Source organism: Anopheles arabiensis, chromosome 2 (assembly GCF_016920715.1).
Source record: "Anopheles arabiensis isolate DONGOLA chromosome 2, AaraD3, whole genome shotgun sequence".
Lineage (NCBI taxonomy): Eukaryota > Metazoa > Arthropoda > Insecta > Diptera > Culicidae > Anopheles > Anopheles arabiensis.
The window spans coordinates 95,470,221-95,488,081 of NC_053517.1; the positions used below are offsets into that span (position 1 = coordinate 95,470,221).

General features: G+C 43.7%; 1 protein-coding gene across 3 annotated transcripts in view; it reads left to right on the forward strand.

Annotated features, from left to right (window-relative positions):
* Positions 1–17,861, forward strand: part of LOC120894057 (potassium voltage-gated channel subfamily KQT member 1) — a 242,049-nt gene that overhangs the window by 16,549 nt on the left and 207,639 nt on the right. For all 3 annotated transcript variants that reach the window (XM_040296406.1, XM_040296407.1, XM_040296408.1), the window contains 2 exons: positions 3,355–4,240; positions 5,389–6,161. The gene's annotated coding sequence lies outside the window, so the exon portion shown is untranslated. The remainder of the gene's footprint in view (positions 1–3,354; positions 4,241–5,388; positions 6,162–17,861) is intronic.

Sequence of the window (17,861 nt, forward strand, 5' to 3'; positions counted from 1 at the left end):
TACGATCCCGTGATCCTGCCAAGCTGATTTGGCGCTGGCGAATAAAGAAAAAAAAAAACTCGCTCTCTTTAGCTCTCTTCAGCTCTCTCTCTCTCTCTGGTACGCTCGTTTTTTGACGTTTGTGCACTAAATATAGCTTGGCATGCGGTGCTCGAGTACCGTCCCGAAGACTGATGTGCGCTTAAATATGCCGCGCATTTGGCCAAGAACATTCTAACCTGTTGTCGGCGGCGTGGACGCGTCTTCGTCGCTTTGTTACGCACCATCGCGTGCTCTTTGCCGTTTTGCGATTATGACAAGACGCTAAGATTGAGTGCTCGAGCGGGTTGGGTTCGAGTGGCGAATCGGGCGACAGGCCATCTCAGGATGGGGCACTGGGCCATCCCAGGGTTTGCGTGTACCTCTCTTTCTCAGGGTAAAATTTTAAAAACAAAACATTCATAACGTTTGTTGATCCATCGGAATGACAGGAGCGCATCGGGGGTGACAGCGTACGCTAAACCGGTCCGCTGGTGAGCTAGGTCGCTTTGCTCGCGCCGCACCCGTGTGAAGATCAATGTCATGCGAGTTATTCTTAAGCGGGGCAGAAAATAGTTTCCCACACCACAAAGAATTTAATTGTCGTGTATCAACCTGATCGTGCTGTTGCTTTCTAAATCATCACTCACGTGTGTGTGTTGCTGGTTCGGCTGATTGGTGACAAATAAAGATTGCTTGGTACGGTTTGTTTACACTGCGTTTGTTTTATTAAGGTTGAAACGACAAGAATAAAACGAAGATAAGTCAGAAAGAAGAAGAAGAAGAAGAAGAAGAAAATAATAACAACGAGAAGAATAAGAGTTACGATTCCAATAAAATGGAATTAAGTCGTGAAGAATTTTCAACAAATAGAATATTGTGCTCTAAAAGATCTTTGAAAAAACATTTTACGTTTTAAACGGTTTTGGCAGTTTACAGCAGAGATTTGTGATGTTATAATACATCCTCTCATTTTTCTAGAGACTTTGAGTTAATACAAGTAAGGAAAATTACTATACATGATCCCTGTACGTATACACTTATGTACTTTTGTTATGGTACTATGGTACTAGTCTATCGGAATTGTGCGGAACGACTGTCAGTTTTAATTTACATTCTGTTCCGTGGAGATACCTGGTTTATGCGTTCCCGAAGGTTTCGCGCAACTCGAATATCCGTGTAAGTCGAATATTACTTTTTTATTACCAAATATTCCAAAAATTCGTTTGATAAATCGGTATTCTTGATTAAATTTAAGATCGTCCTGAAAATTAGGACATTTAGGTTTTTGGACTGATTAAACATTTTTTCAAATCGTATGTTTATGCATTCTTGCCATTCTTTGAGCACATTGTATTGATTTCACACATAAACTATTAAAGAAGTGTCGAGAAACGCGTAGCTCGGGAACAGGCTGTACAGGGCAAAGATTGTGGTTTGCCATGATTTTGGAAACAAAACAAATACTCCTCGGTTAATGCTAGTTCCAAATACTATAAATAGACAATTAATGGTGAATTGTAACAGCTGTAATTCAATGAGATGGATGTTTTTTTTTGTTCATACGGCTCATACGGGGTTTAATTAAATGTTCATACGGCTTTCAGTAACAGCTTCATAATAGAATCAGCCCTTATATGAGCCGGCGTATTTGTAAATTGAATCAATAGGGCGGTCTGAATCAGCATTTGTTCTTAAGTACAGGTATCCCCCGAGATACGACTGAATTTGGGACCGAAAAAATGTCCCAAAGCAAGGCGTAAGTCGAAAAAGTCGTATGCCGAATATCTGTGTATATACAGTGTATAAACGAAGTTGAATAGTTGAAACCTACGATATTGTGTATTTTATTCAAAATAATGTTCGATAATGTATAAATTACAGTAGAGCGTCGATTATCCGGGCAGCTCGGGACCGGACGGTTGCCGGTTAATCGATTTGCACGGATAATAGTCCATGAAATGTCAAACACATATTAAACATATCAAATTCACTAGTTTTATTATTAATTCACCTAGAATCAATCGACTAATCGTTAGTAGAATATTATTTTAATCAATAACTTTAGGTTTAACAACTGTTCATGAACAAACATGAATTTCGAAAATACCCCTAGACACTACAGAGTAGTGATGGGTAAAGTTGGCAAAAATCCGGAGTCGACTCCGATCCGACTCCGATAAATCCGGAATCGACTCCGGAAGGTAGGTCTGCGCTGCAATATCCAGAGTCGTTCGGAATCGTCCGGAGTCGTCCGGAGTCGCCCGGAGTCGGAGTCGTCCGGAGTCACCCGGAGTCGTTCGGAGTCGTTCGGAGTCGTTCGGAGTCGTCCGGAGTCGCCCGAAATCGGAGTCGTTCGGAGTCGTTCGGAGTCGTTCGGAGTCGTCAGGAGTCTTCCGGAGTCACCCGGAGTCGTTCGGAGTCGTTCTTGTTTCTTGTGCAGCTCTGTAGTAGTGATGTGCTGTTTGGAGCGCACCCACGACTCCGAACGACTCCGGCTCCGGGCGGATCTAGTGGTCCCATTTTCCCGGAGTCGGAATCGAACTAACATTAGTCGGAGTTGGATGGGAGTCGTGGGTGCGCTCCAAACAGCACATCACTACTACAGAGCTGCACAAGAAACTGGTTACCCAATTGACTATCGCTGAAAACTTTCGCCGTACCTATGAACAGATGTCAGATTTATGCGCACGGTTAAACCGCCCGCCGGTTAATCCGTCCCCGGATAATCGACGTTCTACTGTATATTCCAAAAGCCGTATACACTATAGATATAGATATTCAAGATCATGTAGTTGTGGAATCTTTGGAAACGTGAGTGTAACGGTTATCAGCCCAGAAATTCAAAAAAAAATCAATTACTTCTTAATGACAACTTAAAACTGTCAAAATCAAAATCGTCGTATCTGTGAATCGTCGTAACTCGAGGGGGTCGTAACTCGGGGTATGCCTGTATTACGATCAGATATCGGCAAATTTTAACACCATAATTTCTAGTAACCATAAACATTCTGTCCGATGATACAAATTATAAAAAATGATAATAATCATGAAAGTCAAAAGGTAAAAAATGACAAAGCATTGCCAAAAACTTAGTTAATAACTAAGACCTTTGATTAGTGGCACTACCATGTCATGATCGATTAAACTCTAGTTGATTATTCCGTTAGTCAACTTAGATTAACTTAGTAATCTTAAATATTTTAAACGACTGTGCTTCTTAGACTTCTTAGACTACTGTGCTTCTTAGACTACTCATGCAAATTAATTTCCTACACTTGATTAATAATTACCATTCTGTCTGTTATTTTTCTTCTTCGACCCTACTGTCAACAGACACAACGCACCGGTTCCGAGGAAAAGTTAAACGGTTGCCCCGCAGTAAACAACCCACTGTTGCCAGTGTACACACACACACACACACACTTTCGCAGGGCAAATTCAAACAAAAGCACCCGTACATGGCATGAGTTCAGTTTACCGCGGTAGCCACACCGGTTCCCGTGTATGCCGCCAGCCCCCAGCGGTGCATTGTCATCGCTAGAGATAAGATAAATAGAAGCAGATAATCAGAATCAACAGGTCGGGAGGAAAGGAACGGGCGGGTAGATGCGGGCGTAGTAAAAGACCGGCCTTCGCCAAAGCCAGCTGAGCCGAGCCGAACCGGTACTTCGTGCGATGCGTGCGACCACCGTGAGTGACCGGGAGCGTTCATTCGCTGTTCTGGGGAACTCACGGCATGAACGTACCCCGTTGTGTGTGTGAATCAGGACGAATCAGAACAGAAGTGGAATTCTTGATTGTCGTGGAAGGAGATGAGGGGTTGTGTCACCTGCCAAACCATTGCTTCTGGAGCATCCACAAGCCCTACGAAACGATCGATCGTACCTACGCCCTTCCCCCGGTGCCGAGTGCCTCCGTTATCAAGCCGGCAAGCTTGCAAGACGTTGAATGGGATGACTCTCAGCTGGAAGTTTGTAGTGGCAGCGGCGACAGCAGCACGTTCAGTACTCGTCGGGACGTCAATCGCATCGGATCTCGGTGGTGTACTCGGTGCGCGCGTGCTTGTGTGTGTGTGGTATTGTGCGTGCGTGTGTGTGTGCTGACGAAATTGTGGCCCTTCCTGCGCCCTAGGGGGTTCGCACTGTCCGTGCACGATTGTGCACGCGCTTGCCGCGCCACGCTACAGAGCGAGACGTGCATTCGACGCGTGTACGCGAAGGTTAGGAAAGGTCCCGTCCAGTGTGTGTTTTTCCACCCGAAAAGTGTGTGTGTGTGTCTGTTTTATTGTGTTTTTGGTTTGGTTCCCTGTTTTTTTTTGTTAAAGTGATTCCGATTTGCCGGCAGCGTGAGCATGATACGCACGTTGTGACCGATGTCGACTAAACGTGACAAAACACGGGAGTTTTTGGGGAGCGCAGAGCGAAGAATTAACAAAGCCGTACCGTGTGGACTACGGCAGCTTCGTGGAGGCGCCTGGTGCCTCACGTAGAGTGAGCCCATTTTTTTCTGGAAGTAAAGTAGCCTCCGGGAAAACACGGCTGTAGGTTGAAAGCAAGGGAATGCGATGCTGGTTGGTGGGTTGCGGTCAAGATGTGGGTTGTTAACTTTGTTAACAGTAAGGCTGGACATGGCTCCGGGTCTACCCCGGGACTGAGTGCGGGAACGGAAGCATTGTCTGTGAAATGGGCATGATGGGCAGGAAGCAGAAAGGTAGAAGTACAGCGAGGAAGTACCCTTCCCTTTCCCTCCGACTCTTCTGTTGTGGATCGTGTAGCGTAGTGCTCGGTTGCGTTTAAATTATTCAAAAGGATAATAATCGTTAGATGAAGAGAAAGCTTTCGGCGTTGACAAAGTGTAGTTCCAAGGGGGGGAGGGTTAGTTGTTTGCTGGTAGGACCTGTGCTGACGCAGAACGTGCACTACATGCCGGCAGCAGTAGCAGTAGCAACTTATGTACTAGCCTCATGCTCTGGTGGTTTTTCCTTGGTGGTTTCCTCTCTCTCTCCTTAAGCTCCCGGCATGAGATTTTTGGGAAGAATTTCGTAAAGATTTGATGAGGAAATGGTTGTGCCGTGGGCCCGTTGCTGAAAAGGGGCGTCATGAGAAAAGGAAGAGGAGGGAGCAGGGGGGGATATATTTGCCTTCTAGATTACATCGCCGTCCCCCAGCCGATCGCCACGACCAGTGCGCGCACACTGTTCGATACTGGGCGATTTTAATGAAGCAGTGAATGTATAAATAATGCCCTCACTAAAATGCAAATCGTGGTGATCGTTCGTGCTCTGGTGGGGGAGTTTTAGTTTCGTTGCGCTGGGGTGCGCCGTGCTCGATTGTAAATGTGTTTTTCCTCTCCTTCATTTCCAACCAGTGTGTCTGTGTGTGTGTACTGGAAGTAGTGTGTACCCATTAGTCATCTTGCTGGATGTGGAGGGAAAGATTTCATCGAGTTGTGCGTTAGTGCGCACGATGTGTGATTGATGTGCAAGTGTCCAAGGGTGTTTGCCAGGTTTGTGAAAGCTTTCGGGGTTAAACGTCTGCAGTGTGAGAAAGCGAAAAAGATCTACTGATTGCAGACGAAGTTTGCTCCAACGGGAAAGAAGTGAAGAGAATAAATCATAGTTCAATGTACACAGTGTATGGGTGGCTGGTGTGTGGTGAGGGATGTGAAGTGATTAGCGCATAATGTAGCATCATATCCGGTCGCCCATCATTGGTGCCCATTCTGGTGGGCGCTTTGGTAGAAAAAGAAAGAGAGGGAAAGAGTATTAATGAAAAAGTGTACATTAACACGAAAAAATCATCTGCATACGGATTTGCCTGATCGATGTTGTTGTTCTTGCTGTTTGGGCGTGAGTGTTTTCGGAAGTGATTTTCGGTGGAAAGTTTTTCGACGGCGCCTGTGAAGAGCGAAGGAAAGCATCGCATGCTTTGTGCTTAGGGAAAGCTTTAAGTGCGCCGGTGTGTGTGCTGCGGTACATTGAAAATCACTCGTTGGATAATGCAGCATCGATGTTAATGTAACGAGGAGTGAAGTGGAGCCGACTTTCATCATAGCTGGCAACTTTGGTTTGGTTTGCGGCTGGTAACGACAGTTTCAACCCTCGACCCCACAGGTTTCGGCAGATTAATTCGTGGAAAAAGGTTAGTTTCGAAAGGTTAAAGCACGCTTTAATAGTATCGATCTGTTTCCGATTGTTCTTGTTTCCGCTGGCAAATCCGTTCACCTGTGATTAATAACACCTTAAAAAAGAGGGTGCAAAGAATAGCACATGATCGTTTGAATTCGGAATTGAATTTTGCCACGGCACACAAGTGAGCAATTTCGCCCTGCCACGGCAACAAACGAGCAGTTAGAAGTGCCTGATGTGCTGCACCCTCACTACAATTTACCCAGTGAATTATTACCATCGTGGAAAAGCGAAAAAAAAGAAACAATAATCAAGGGAATACGGGAATAAGAAAAAGGCTCTCGGTTCCTTTCGCTCGAAATGCGGAGGGTCTTAAGACCATTTTCCCACCCGAGATGTCTTAACTCCCGGGAAGGTTTAAGCCGAAAAGGGATCCGTTACTTTCTTGCTATTATTTACTCGGCCTTGGTGCACTTTTTTGTTTGCTGCTGTGTGCCTGCCCGCGTTGCACAGTGTAGCTCGAGGCATGACATTAACATTCCTCCGTATTGTCTTCGGTTAAATATTTTTGCTCGTTCTTGTTGCCGTTGCTGCTGCTGCTGCTGCTAGAGGCTGCTAGAGGGATGTAAGTGCTCCGGACAAAGGTAGCGCATCTTGTTCCTGTATATGTTTTTCCCTCGCTTTTTTTGCTTTTTTACTGTTTCTGCTGCGTTTCTGCTGCCAAACCGGGCCTTGACGCTCGACATTTACCGGGACCTCCGCTGCTGGGCTGTATTTATTTTACAACAACGACGCGGGGATGCGTCTTACGTCAAGCGTTAAGTACTGCTGCGTAGCATCATCATCATTTGTACGGGTTTTGGTTGGGCGTGAGGGTTCTCCCCGTGCCGCGATCGCCTGAAGATATCGCGAGTAAATCTGGATACGAAAGGCTGAAGATGATTTCTAATTTATATCCCGTGTCGAGCCGTAAGAAAGGGTTGTAGGAGAGGCATGGACAATGTGTTCGAGTTTTCCTGGCTGCTGTTTTGCTTGTCGGACGATTTATTTTAACAGCCTCAACTGTATTGCTGGCTGACGTGCTAATAAATCAGTTTTACAGCGTACCTTGTTGTGGATTATTTTCCGGGAAATTTATGGAAGCAGCAGGGACACTTTATTAAGCTCCTTGTCGAAGAAGGGATTTCTTTTTTGGAAGTAAGGTTTTATTTCTAATATTTGCATGGGATTTTAGATTTGGGATTTTTATTTTAGGGATTTTTGATATCATTTGATATTAGTTTCGTTTTTAGGTTCTTTAGGATGAACGTTTCGCTTTGCTGTAGCTCTATAGGAAGACTACCTTTGAGGGATTAAGGTTTAATTTATATGTCATTTGGAAAAGTTATGTTTTTAATATGCTGGAATTTATTCATTTTAGCTTACTTAGAGGATGATTATTCGTGTTTTTTTGGTTGGTTTTAGTTGATTTACTCGATTTAACTTGGGACTTCAATATTCGGGACTTCAATATTTGAGGTTTTATGCCAACCAAGGGGATTGACACAAAACAAGATTGGCATGCAAAGGATTTTAAGGTCTTGGAGTTATTAAGTATATCCTTTCGATGTGTTTCAGTTAGGATCGCATGATTTATCACAGTATTTAAAAGGGAAGTCGGTGTAGTGGTTACTAAGTATGCAATAGAAGCAGTCGAAATGGATTCAAATCTCATATACAGTCTGTTCTCGAATTACGTGGTTCTCGACGTACGGAGATTCGGAGATACGCGGTTTTCTAAATTTGAGAGTTTATGTGACTAATCAGTACCATTTGCTGCAAGAATTGCTGACTTTATTCCTAAGGATACATCAGTTAGTCTTAGTGAACCAAATTCATCGCTAGATTAAAACCAAAAACAATCATTCTCAAAATTGTTAAAGTAAGCTCATGTGAGATAAAATTTGTAGTACAAGATCTCAACTATTAGCTGATTAATTCTCCCTTGCTAACGTGTTAAGTTACGCTTCTTGAATCGAAGTAAACTTTTGAATGCTCTTTAAACAAACACAAAACTATGTTCCGTTGCTAAAATCCAATTAGCGAACGACGTTTTAAGCCAATTTTGCACTCTTTTCAAAATTCAAAGGAAAATTAACTCAAAACTCGAATGTCGGTTCGCGTTCAAAACACTGGAACTGGAACCCGGTAGCGTTCACCAGGCCTGCTTATCTTGCGGTTCCAGCGGACCGGTTCGCAATGCCCTGCCTGCAACCAGCAACGCTCGAAACGACACTCCAATCTTTTACAGCGAAAGACGGAAACGGGAAGGGCAAACTTTCCACTACATTAGATCATATCGTCATCGATCTCGCTGTTGGAACGCTAAATTAGGCCATTGTTCAAACAGTCGCTATCTGTCGGCGCGCACTTTTGTGCGGGAGCAAAGCTTCGACTCCCCGTTTTGCCCGAATTTTCACCGCTGCTGATCGAACCGCTCAGCGCAGCACGTTCCATCCTTGGCATTCACCGAAACTAAACCTCGACATGTCTGTGTGTGTGTGTTGTGTGTGTGTCATACGGGTGCGCACAAACTTTCGCAAGTGTATGTGTGTGTGTTTCTCATCATCATTAGTCCTTACGGGTGTCAACACCTGTCAGAGCTGAGCCGAACAGGGATGTATTAGCGGTACCTGTGCCCGCAAGTTCACACGCCGCCAGTGGGACTTATATGCTGGAGTTTTGAGTGAATTTCCGAACTATTCCACCACGTCACGGATGACTCTTGTACGGTGTGCGCACCTGTGCACCCAGTTTGCTGCACACAACGAATCGAATTTAATTTTAAAATCCCAAAGGTGCCACTGCATGTGTGGCTGTGTGTGTGCGTGGCGTGCAAAATCACCCGAAACCCGAAACCGGGAATCTAAAGTTCTTCCCGGTGCTTATTAGTTCCCTTTTGGGAGGGGCGCTGTTTCGGAAAAGGGGAATTGAAACTGGAGCACTAGCGGAAGGAGCTGGAAATAAAAGAAAAGTAGTATCCCGATCCAGATTGAAAGTTTCTTCCCGCCTTTCCTCCCCCAGTTATGCCGCCAAAAGTGAAGCACCGAAGCACCAGGTGCAGAAGTTTTGCCAGGCGGGGCATGCATTCAACGGCACGGCAAAAGTTTAATTCGATCGCGCTTAAGACACCCACAGGCTTGCTGGGATGGGAAGCGATAAGGGCGAACTTTTTGCGCCGGCACGGCGAAAGACGATCAAGATCGAAGTAATGACAGGGTGGGAACGTTTGCAAGTTTGCCTTGGAGTTAGCGGGTACGGTTGCGGACTGAGCGCTTCCCCGATGCCTGGTTGTTCCGTTTACACAGAATTAATTATACCTTGGAAATGGTGGAAAAAAAACCCAAAGAGCAAAGAACAGTTATCCTCTACACCTGGTCGCGGCTTGCAAGAGGAACGTGCCGAGCACACAATTGTAATCATTCGATTCAATTTCACCGATGCATCGATGGTTTCGGTGCAAATTAACAAGAACGAAGCGGTGCAAATTAACAAGACAGTTGAGGATGTGCGATAATGATTCGAAGAGCAATTGGGCTCTTCCTTTCCCTTTTATGTGCAGGTGTTTGAGGTTGCTCGCCTTCCCCTTCCCCGGGAGACGACGCTAATTGATGGATGTATTTGTTCGGATTCGAGATTTGACTTTTATCGGGAGAAATTTTATCAGCCATTCCGTGCTACACAAAAACAAGTCCCTTGGTGAATTTCCCTCCAGCTAGCACGAGCATCACTTTCATGCCATTAGCGTGAAGCAATGATGGCAGCGAAATTCGCCTTCGCTCACACTTTTCGGTGGTTTATTAGCCGGCCTTGTTGGGCCTGGGCTCCAGTAGCTTCTTATCGTGCTGGCCGGTTCACTTGGTATGTTTATTTGTTTTTCTCCGCCAACGTATTGGAATGGTCCTCGCTTGCACCGTTTCCTTCCCCTTGAGCGCTCTGCTCTGTGTTTTGCTCGTGATTGTGTCTTTTGCTAATAAATAAATATCGATAAGGGGCGGGAAGATTGTTTGCGAACGGAGCGAGCGTTTCGGCTAGCTTGTGCTTGCTGTTGTTCTTGCATTTGTTTCATTCCGAAAGCGACATTTGGCTTCCGAATCCTTGGCGATGCTGAGGGAAAATAGAGGCTCGTGCTCGTGAAATCGGAGCGAGGCAAGTGTGCTCTTGTTTACTTAAAGCGTACATTCCCCCCCCAAAAGCTCGGCCGCTGGAGCTAGATTTTTCCATCACTGCAGCGCGAAGTGATTTGATTTGTCGCTTGCTGTTGGAGGGCCTTATCTTTTACTGTAAATAAATGTGAAAGTTTGTTGTGGACGTGTGTTAAACCGGGTGGAGAACAAAGAGCGAGAAGTTTATATAGTTGTTTCTTCTAAACTTTTTATTGCTTTTGTACTGGCTTTGCTGTTGGAAAGGAATGGTTCGAAGGTTGTTCGATTGACGATAATGCAGTGAAACAATGGCTTATCACATGTTCACGTTTTCAGAAGTTTTAGTGTGTGTCTTAAGCTGAAATCGTTCAGCTGTGTTTGATTGCATGGACACGTGTAGCCAGTTAAAGGCTAGTGTATATTTTACAACATTTCTTAGGGACGTAGGGACGTTCAACGTAGGGACAAATCTAAGCAGAAATGCCAAAGTTCTTGGTAATTAAACTAACATTGGGGCCCTTCATGATACTAGTCAGTTTTTTTGTATGGAGTTTGACAGTTGGGGGCTGAAACCATGTAAACACTCCATACAAAACCACACACAAAACTAGCCTGCAATTTTCAGTTTAGATTATTCTAACCTCGAAGCTAGAATTAGATTCGAGTACCTGCTCAAAAATGGCAAAGCAAGGTGGTGTTTACATTTATCGCAAGGTGCATTCAAGAGATCTGGTGATGAAATCCAGAATCAAAGTGCATGTAGTCCAGGTGGTCTCATAGCATGTTTTTTATAAACAAATTTGAATATTTTTGACTTTTTGACAGGATGGGTGAAATTTTTTGTTCAAACAAGCTTTCTGGAGGCTTGACGAATACACAAAACACTCTTAAAATCTGCTACTGAACACATACCGGTGCCGGTATTGATCTTGAACATATACTATATGTGTTCGGTTTTTGGATCCAATTTTGCTCTAGACTTGGAATTATACCTTGGAAACGGAGCGAATCGTGCATCTGTTCCTGTCCGGGAACCGATACTTTCAGTGTCTATTCTGAATCAGTAACTGATTTCGCTACTGTATTGATCAACAAACCATTCCGTATATAGGCAGCATTTAAAATAACTTTAGAAAATAAACGTAGCAATTCAGTTCAATTTATATAGCGATTAAGTATGTTTTTTAATTGGTGTAACAATTATACCCTCGCAACCATATGCGCCTTTATAGACTCGCTAGATTTGTCATATTAGCTATTAATCATTCGCAATTACTTGATCCGGTATCGAACGGAGCATATGTATGTTAAACTTTGTACGTTTTTTATTAGAATTTAATGATATTTGCTGAGCTGGCCTGTTGGCCTAATTCACCTCTTTAAATCAAGCGTTAAATTTAAGCATAAAGTGTAGCATTTTCCTTTGCATGTCAATTACTGCATTGCAATTATAAAATAGAATAATAGCATAATAACTGCACACTTTATTATCAAATTGTATTTTTTTATTTAGTTTGTCTTATGTATGGGTTTATTTGATACAACTTGAATATATTAAAAATATAAATAAAAATTGCAGACAGGTTCCAATATTTCTTCACACGCAAAAAAAAATCTTTCCGAACAACACAGCCGTCAAAGCAAAACAAACACTTTTGCAGTCGCTATGAACAAATTTCGGCCCTACATTTTTAATACCAAGCGTTCCGGTCCACCACAGTTCGTTGGATCCGTTTCCGGATTGATTTGATTTCCTTGTCTGTGTGTGTGTGTGTGTGTTGTTTAGTTTTTGTTATACTTTCTTTCGAACGTGTTTTTTCGGTTATACTGATTCACTTCACACGGTGCTGCACAGTGCTGCCACTTTGCCAGTGCTGATCCGATCGCAGCTTTTGGTGAGAGTTTGTGGGTGGACGGCAGTATGTGTGTGTGTGTGGCTGTGGTCGATAATTGAATTTAAAATAACTTTGACGCTTTCAATAGGAAGCTTTGCACGGTCGAGTGCGTTAGAGTGAGATTGTGCGCTGCGTGTGAGTGCTGCAGGAAGAGAGAGAGAGACAGGATAGCAAATAATAAAATGGAAAACAAAACAAAAAAGAGCAGGAAGGAATCTAACTCCCATTTTGCAGAAGTTGATCGGTGATAAATTGTAACGATTATGGGTTTGCTTTTGTTGCCGGTCGGTCTGGTTTGCCGTTGGATTATTTACGTCGACGATGCGCCCACCCGCGATAAGGGTCAGCCGTGGCTGGACCGGTTCGGACAATGCCAAGCTTTGGTGGGGATGATGTTTTACGTTGCGTTGTTTTCGTTGTTTTTTTTAATCCATCGCGATAATGGCAGCAGATAAAGAATGGAGTTTGAATTAATGCTCCCGACTTTGAATGTTTCGGCTGATGGATTACATTTTAAAGTTTAAATGATTGTGCCGATTGTTGGGTAGGTCAGTTCACGTTTTATGAGTAAATGATAGAGTGAGAGAGAGAGAGAGAAAGAGAGGGGGGGGGGGAGCAAAAAATTGATTTGCATAAATGCACATAAAAGCTTGGACAGAGGGTAGTTTCATCACGACTGCTCTCGAGATTTGCTGATTAAATTAAAATTCCGAAAATTGTTTCGGTTCTATTTTCATTCGTTTTTCACGTGCAAAGGTCCTATCGCTGCATGCGGAACATGAGGAATTTTGAAAAGAGAGAAAAAAGAACTTGTGCATATGCTTAATGCAATCATGCCGATTTGGATGCACTTCCGCTTCTCTCGGTGGCTGTACAATTTCAACTACTTGACATAGAAAATTGGTGCAATGCATCATGATATTGACCCACTAGCGAAATATGTTCGTTCGTGGTGTATGTGTGTGTGTTTTTAAGTATTTTTTTGCTACTTCGTCTTCCGTTTCGCCGAAGGATGCCAATTGCATAAGAACATCTATGCAGATTTTATTGCCCCAGCTGGAGATGTGCTTCCGGCATGACGTCAGACAGCTTTGGGGTTGGAGAAACGAGTGATGCTAGAAAGCCAAGCGGTATGCCCTTCGATGTGGGGTTTAAATTATGCAAAGACATTGCTTGCGTTGGGAGAAGCGCAAACGGTTTAGACGATTTGACCCTTTTTAGTGAAAACATGAGATTACATACAAGTAAACGTCCTGTTCAAATATATATAATTGAAGTATAATATAGAGTGAGCTAAAGTTTACGATTTTTCATTCATTTTCTTCGTAATTTTGCTTATGGAAAAACTTGCAGCTTATCAACACAAGCAGTACAACATTTACAACAACAGATGCAATACCAATCAACCAATACCAGTAAACCTGCTTGCACTTAACTAACAGAAACCGAAAATACATACACACACTCCACTCAATTATCAAGTGTGAAAAGGAAAAGGAAATACTGTTGAACCTAATTGGAACCATAATTGTCAGACAAACACGAACGCGGAAACATCGCGTGGGGGATTTAAATTGAAATCTTACCAAAAAGAAGGCACGAGAGAGAAAAAAAATCGCTCCTTCATCTTATCATTTTTATAGCCTCCTAATATACTGGGCCGGAATAGCTTTTCGGCGAATCATTGCACGAACACACCACAGACGCGGCTCCTTTGTGTGCGGGTCGGCTCAAGATTTACTTCCATGCCATAGAGATCGCACTCACAATGGCGAAGCACTTCCGTGGCAGAGCCTTTAGGCATGAACGGTAAGCTCCGTGAGAGTGAAGTGTGGGGGGGGGCGCGAGAGAAAAAAAACATGTTTAAACGAAGTGCAGAAATGAAGAGAATCTTTTCACTTGGCACACTTGGCTGTTATCTGTTACCTGGGAAAAGGTTGAGTTGGTTTTTCAACCACTCTAGCACGGGCCAATGCGGATGAATACCGTCTTCATTGCAGTTGTTGTGCCACTGCAAAAAGCGGGGAAGAGCGAGAGAGAGAGACAGAGCGGGGTAGATGGTGTTCTTTAGGTTTTCGGTTACCAGAGTACCGCATACCGGCCCCTAGTGGAATAAGGGAAGGGAAAACAAGGGAGAACATACCACCATTTAATTGTGCGGTGTGTGCGGTTGACTCCGCATAACGTATTATCACATTAACTTCTCTTCTCCGCCAGAGCATAAGCACGTCGTGGTCGTGGTATTTTCGTAGGCGATACGGCAAAGTGCAGTTTTTGCGTCCCCATTTTTTCAATGCTTTCTAGGCACACTTAGAAGAGACACAAAGGGACAAAGAGAATAACGAGAGAACACACAAGTTTTGTACCGACAAAGTACCGACATGATTCCCGTTAAACATTAGCACTATGTGTGTGTGTGTTGTGTTGTGCATTAAGTCGGTGGGAAAGCGCGTACATAATTGGGAAACATGTGAACATGCTGTAGATTGAGGACTTCCGGCGAGTCTTCTTTTTTTGTTGTACTATAGCCCTCACTGTGCAAGCCTCTTCCGTTCGTGGTTTAGTTCACAGGGAACACTTTGCTGACGAACTCGGGCCTGCAATTGAAGGTAATATGCGTTGGAGAGGAATTGAAAGAAACTCCTGAAAGAAGTATCACCAAGTGTGTGTGTGTGTGCGCGCGCGACACAGCAACGGCGCGTTCTCGGTTGGTCTGTCTTGCAGAAAGTTCTCGCAAGCGAAAGTATTAACGTTAAAAGCATTCGACTCGTACTACACGGAACACGTCGAACAATGTTTAATGCTTTTTGGCTGCTGCTGCTGCTGCTTACACTCCTTCCGTACGGTGTACGAGGCGCGATGCCACATTACTTCCTGAAGGGGTTTCACACTCTGCTGCTTTAATCCGGTGAGGCGACCCGCATTAGGCCACACGCGCGCACCACTAGATAAGAAAGCGACAAAAGGGAGCTGAAGTGGACTGCGGGCTGTGAAGAGCTTTCTTTCAGATTGTGTGTGTGTGTGTGTGTGTGTGTTTGTGGGGTTGTTTTTCTTTCTTTTTTGCGTCAAAGGACTCACCAACAACCGCGTTATTTATCTTTTGCTCTACACCTCCGTAGTGAAAGGCAAAGAAAAGAAGGAGAAAATATGAAATCCTCAAACAAGTCCTTTCATCGCGCATGTGATATCTCGGTACCGAGATGGAACATAATGGCTGTGTAGCTATGAGGCGTGAAAAGAACGTTGCCATATCAAGTGAGCTATTGAAAATGGTGTCGAATAGCGCCAATGGAAGTGCGCGTTTTACCAACAACAAATGGAATTACTATTTGCCGCGTCTCAACTGTTTCCTCGCTAGGGATGAAAAATTGACAATCAAAGCACCGTGTTGGTTGATTAGGCATGTTGTTTTGTGTGTGTGCGTGTGGAATAATGGGGAATTATGGCCGTGCGTGATTGAGTAAAACATCAACGTTTCTGCTTGAGTGTGTCGATTTTGCGAGGCGGTAAAACAATCAGGCACCATGAAAGATGTTGGTAAAATAATTGTGTTGGTATGCTTTGAGGCTTTCGTTTTATGTTTTAATGTACAGCAACGGGCTGATAGGACGTGAATGAACGTTGTTCATCATGCATTCTTGTTTAATTTTCCATTTTTCTTGTTCGACTTACGATAATTCACAAGTATATTTTAGATTGTTTTATAAAATGGTCATCTACGCAATTTACATCTGAAAGTTAACTGTCCTCTTTATGTTAGATTTATTGTGATTATCTCTCGGTTGACTCTTTCATTATATTTTGACGGTGATAACATGGGCCAAACAAATCTCAACTGCTATTATTTCATTATCTGACTCAATAAATGAATAATCAACAATTGACAAAAAGAGTATGAAAATGAATATATTCTAGGCACGTTCGGGCTATCGTTTACAGTATCAATGTTAAATGAAGTAAATAACACTTCATTGGTATTGATTTTCCTGTCACGCACAAAGCACAAAGGTAAATGAGAAAAATGTCCGGACCACACATGGGACAAATCAATACAAAAGTGTTTGGCGCGCGTGAAACTCAACCTTGTTCATTCCTTGGCACCATTGGAAACTATCCATAAATAAAACAGTACTTGTTTCACAATATTTTTACTAATCACCATGCGCCTCCATCAAAATATGGAATGGCAGTAAAATGTGAAAGTAAACTATTTGAATTTATTTTCTATTTATCAAGCATTCTTCTAAAGTTTTTGCATGCGATATTGTTTCTACTAGACATTGTAGCTCAAACGCCATCTTACTATCCTTAATGAAATATCGCTCCCTCAAAATCTTCCCTGAGACAACAAAGCCCAGCAGGTCTTCAATCAGCACCGCGTTGAGTGCCGCTTCGCCAGCATAAAGGCTCAAAATTGGTGAGTTACAATTTAATGCGCTCTTTCGTATTGTGTCAAAGCTCAGCGTGCCAATTTTTAATGACCGTTTCGATTCATTTCCGCTCCAGCTTGCCCTACAGGCAGAAGTAATGTAGCGTAAGCTCCGGTAATCGGTGCGACCAAAGCGCACGCCAGTTAAGCACTGTCCACCGTTTACAAAGGACAAGGAGAGAGGGTGGGATAAGAAGAACGGAAAATAAAAAAAAATCTATCAGTCAACGGTAGGAGGCTCACAGATTTAATAGCCACGCTGAAGAGCACGCTACTAGTGGCGTTGTGACAAGAAAAGCAAAGCGGATATCTGTTGCTACAATCCATGTTGGTTGGGTTGGTAAGAATATTCCCAGGTTGTTCCGTGATGCGGTTGGAACAGGAATGGGCTGTTGGGAGGGACAGTTGGAGCTACGAAACAAGACAGCGATAAAAAGCAAAAAAACGTAGAAGTACGAACAAAAAGGTCTTATAACACTGGAAGTGCTTTCCAGGGTTTGGGGGGAGTACGGAATGGGTTGATGGTGGTGGTGCCGGTGGTGAGGATAATCTGTGTCATAATGTGTTTTATGGTGCCATTAAATTCATATTACAGCAAATGTGCTTTTAGTATTTGGCCTTACGGGCAGAACGCGCGCGTGGACAGCCGCTGGGAATATCGTAAGCATTCTTCAAACGGTTAATTACATCAGTGCAAAGATCGTACCAGACAGCTTGTCCATACCGTTTCGCCCCCCGTTTTCCCAAAACGGTGCCTCGCCACCTTTCCTGCTGTATGTCAAGTGGGTGGAAAGAAACATAAAACGGTTCCCTTCGTTCTGGAGTTGATATAATGGTCCCCGACCACACGGGTTGGGAAAGTACGCTCCCGGTTCGAAAACCTTTTATACGTCATCATTAATGACAGCGGCAGACTGGAGCTGATGGAAATATGTCCTCACGTGGAAATGTGGTGCCCTCCCCCCGGACATAACCCTGTCGAGGCAGAACAGAGATCAATTATTTGTTCAATTGTAGCGGAAAAAAGCATCACCAGAACCAGAACCAGACCGAACCACAAATACGAAAGAAGTATATTCTAAGAAAAAACGCACAGAAGGCATGAGCAAAACGAAAGGCACACAGATGGATGGACTCCGAAAGGTAGCAACGCAACGAAGATGAGGAAAATTTATTTTCCCATCTTGCTCGCAGCAACTCGCCTG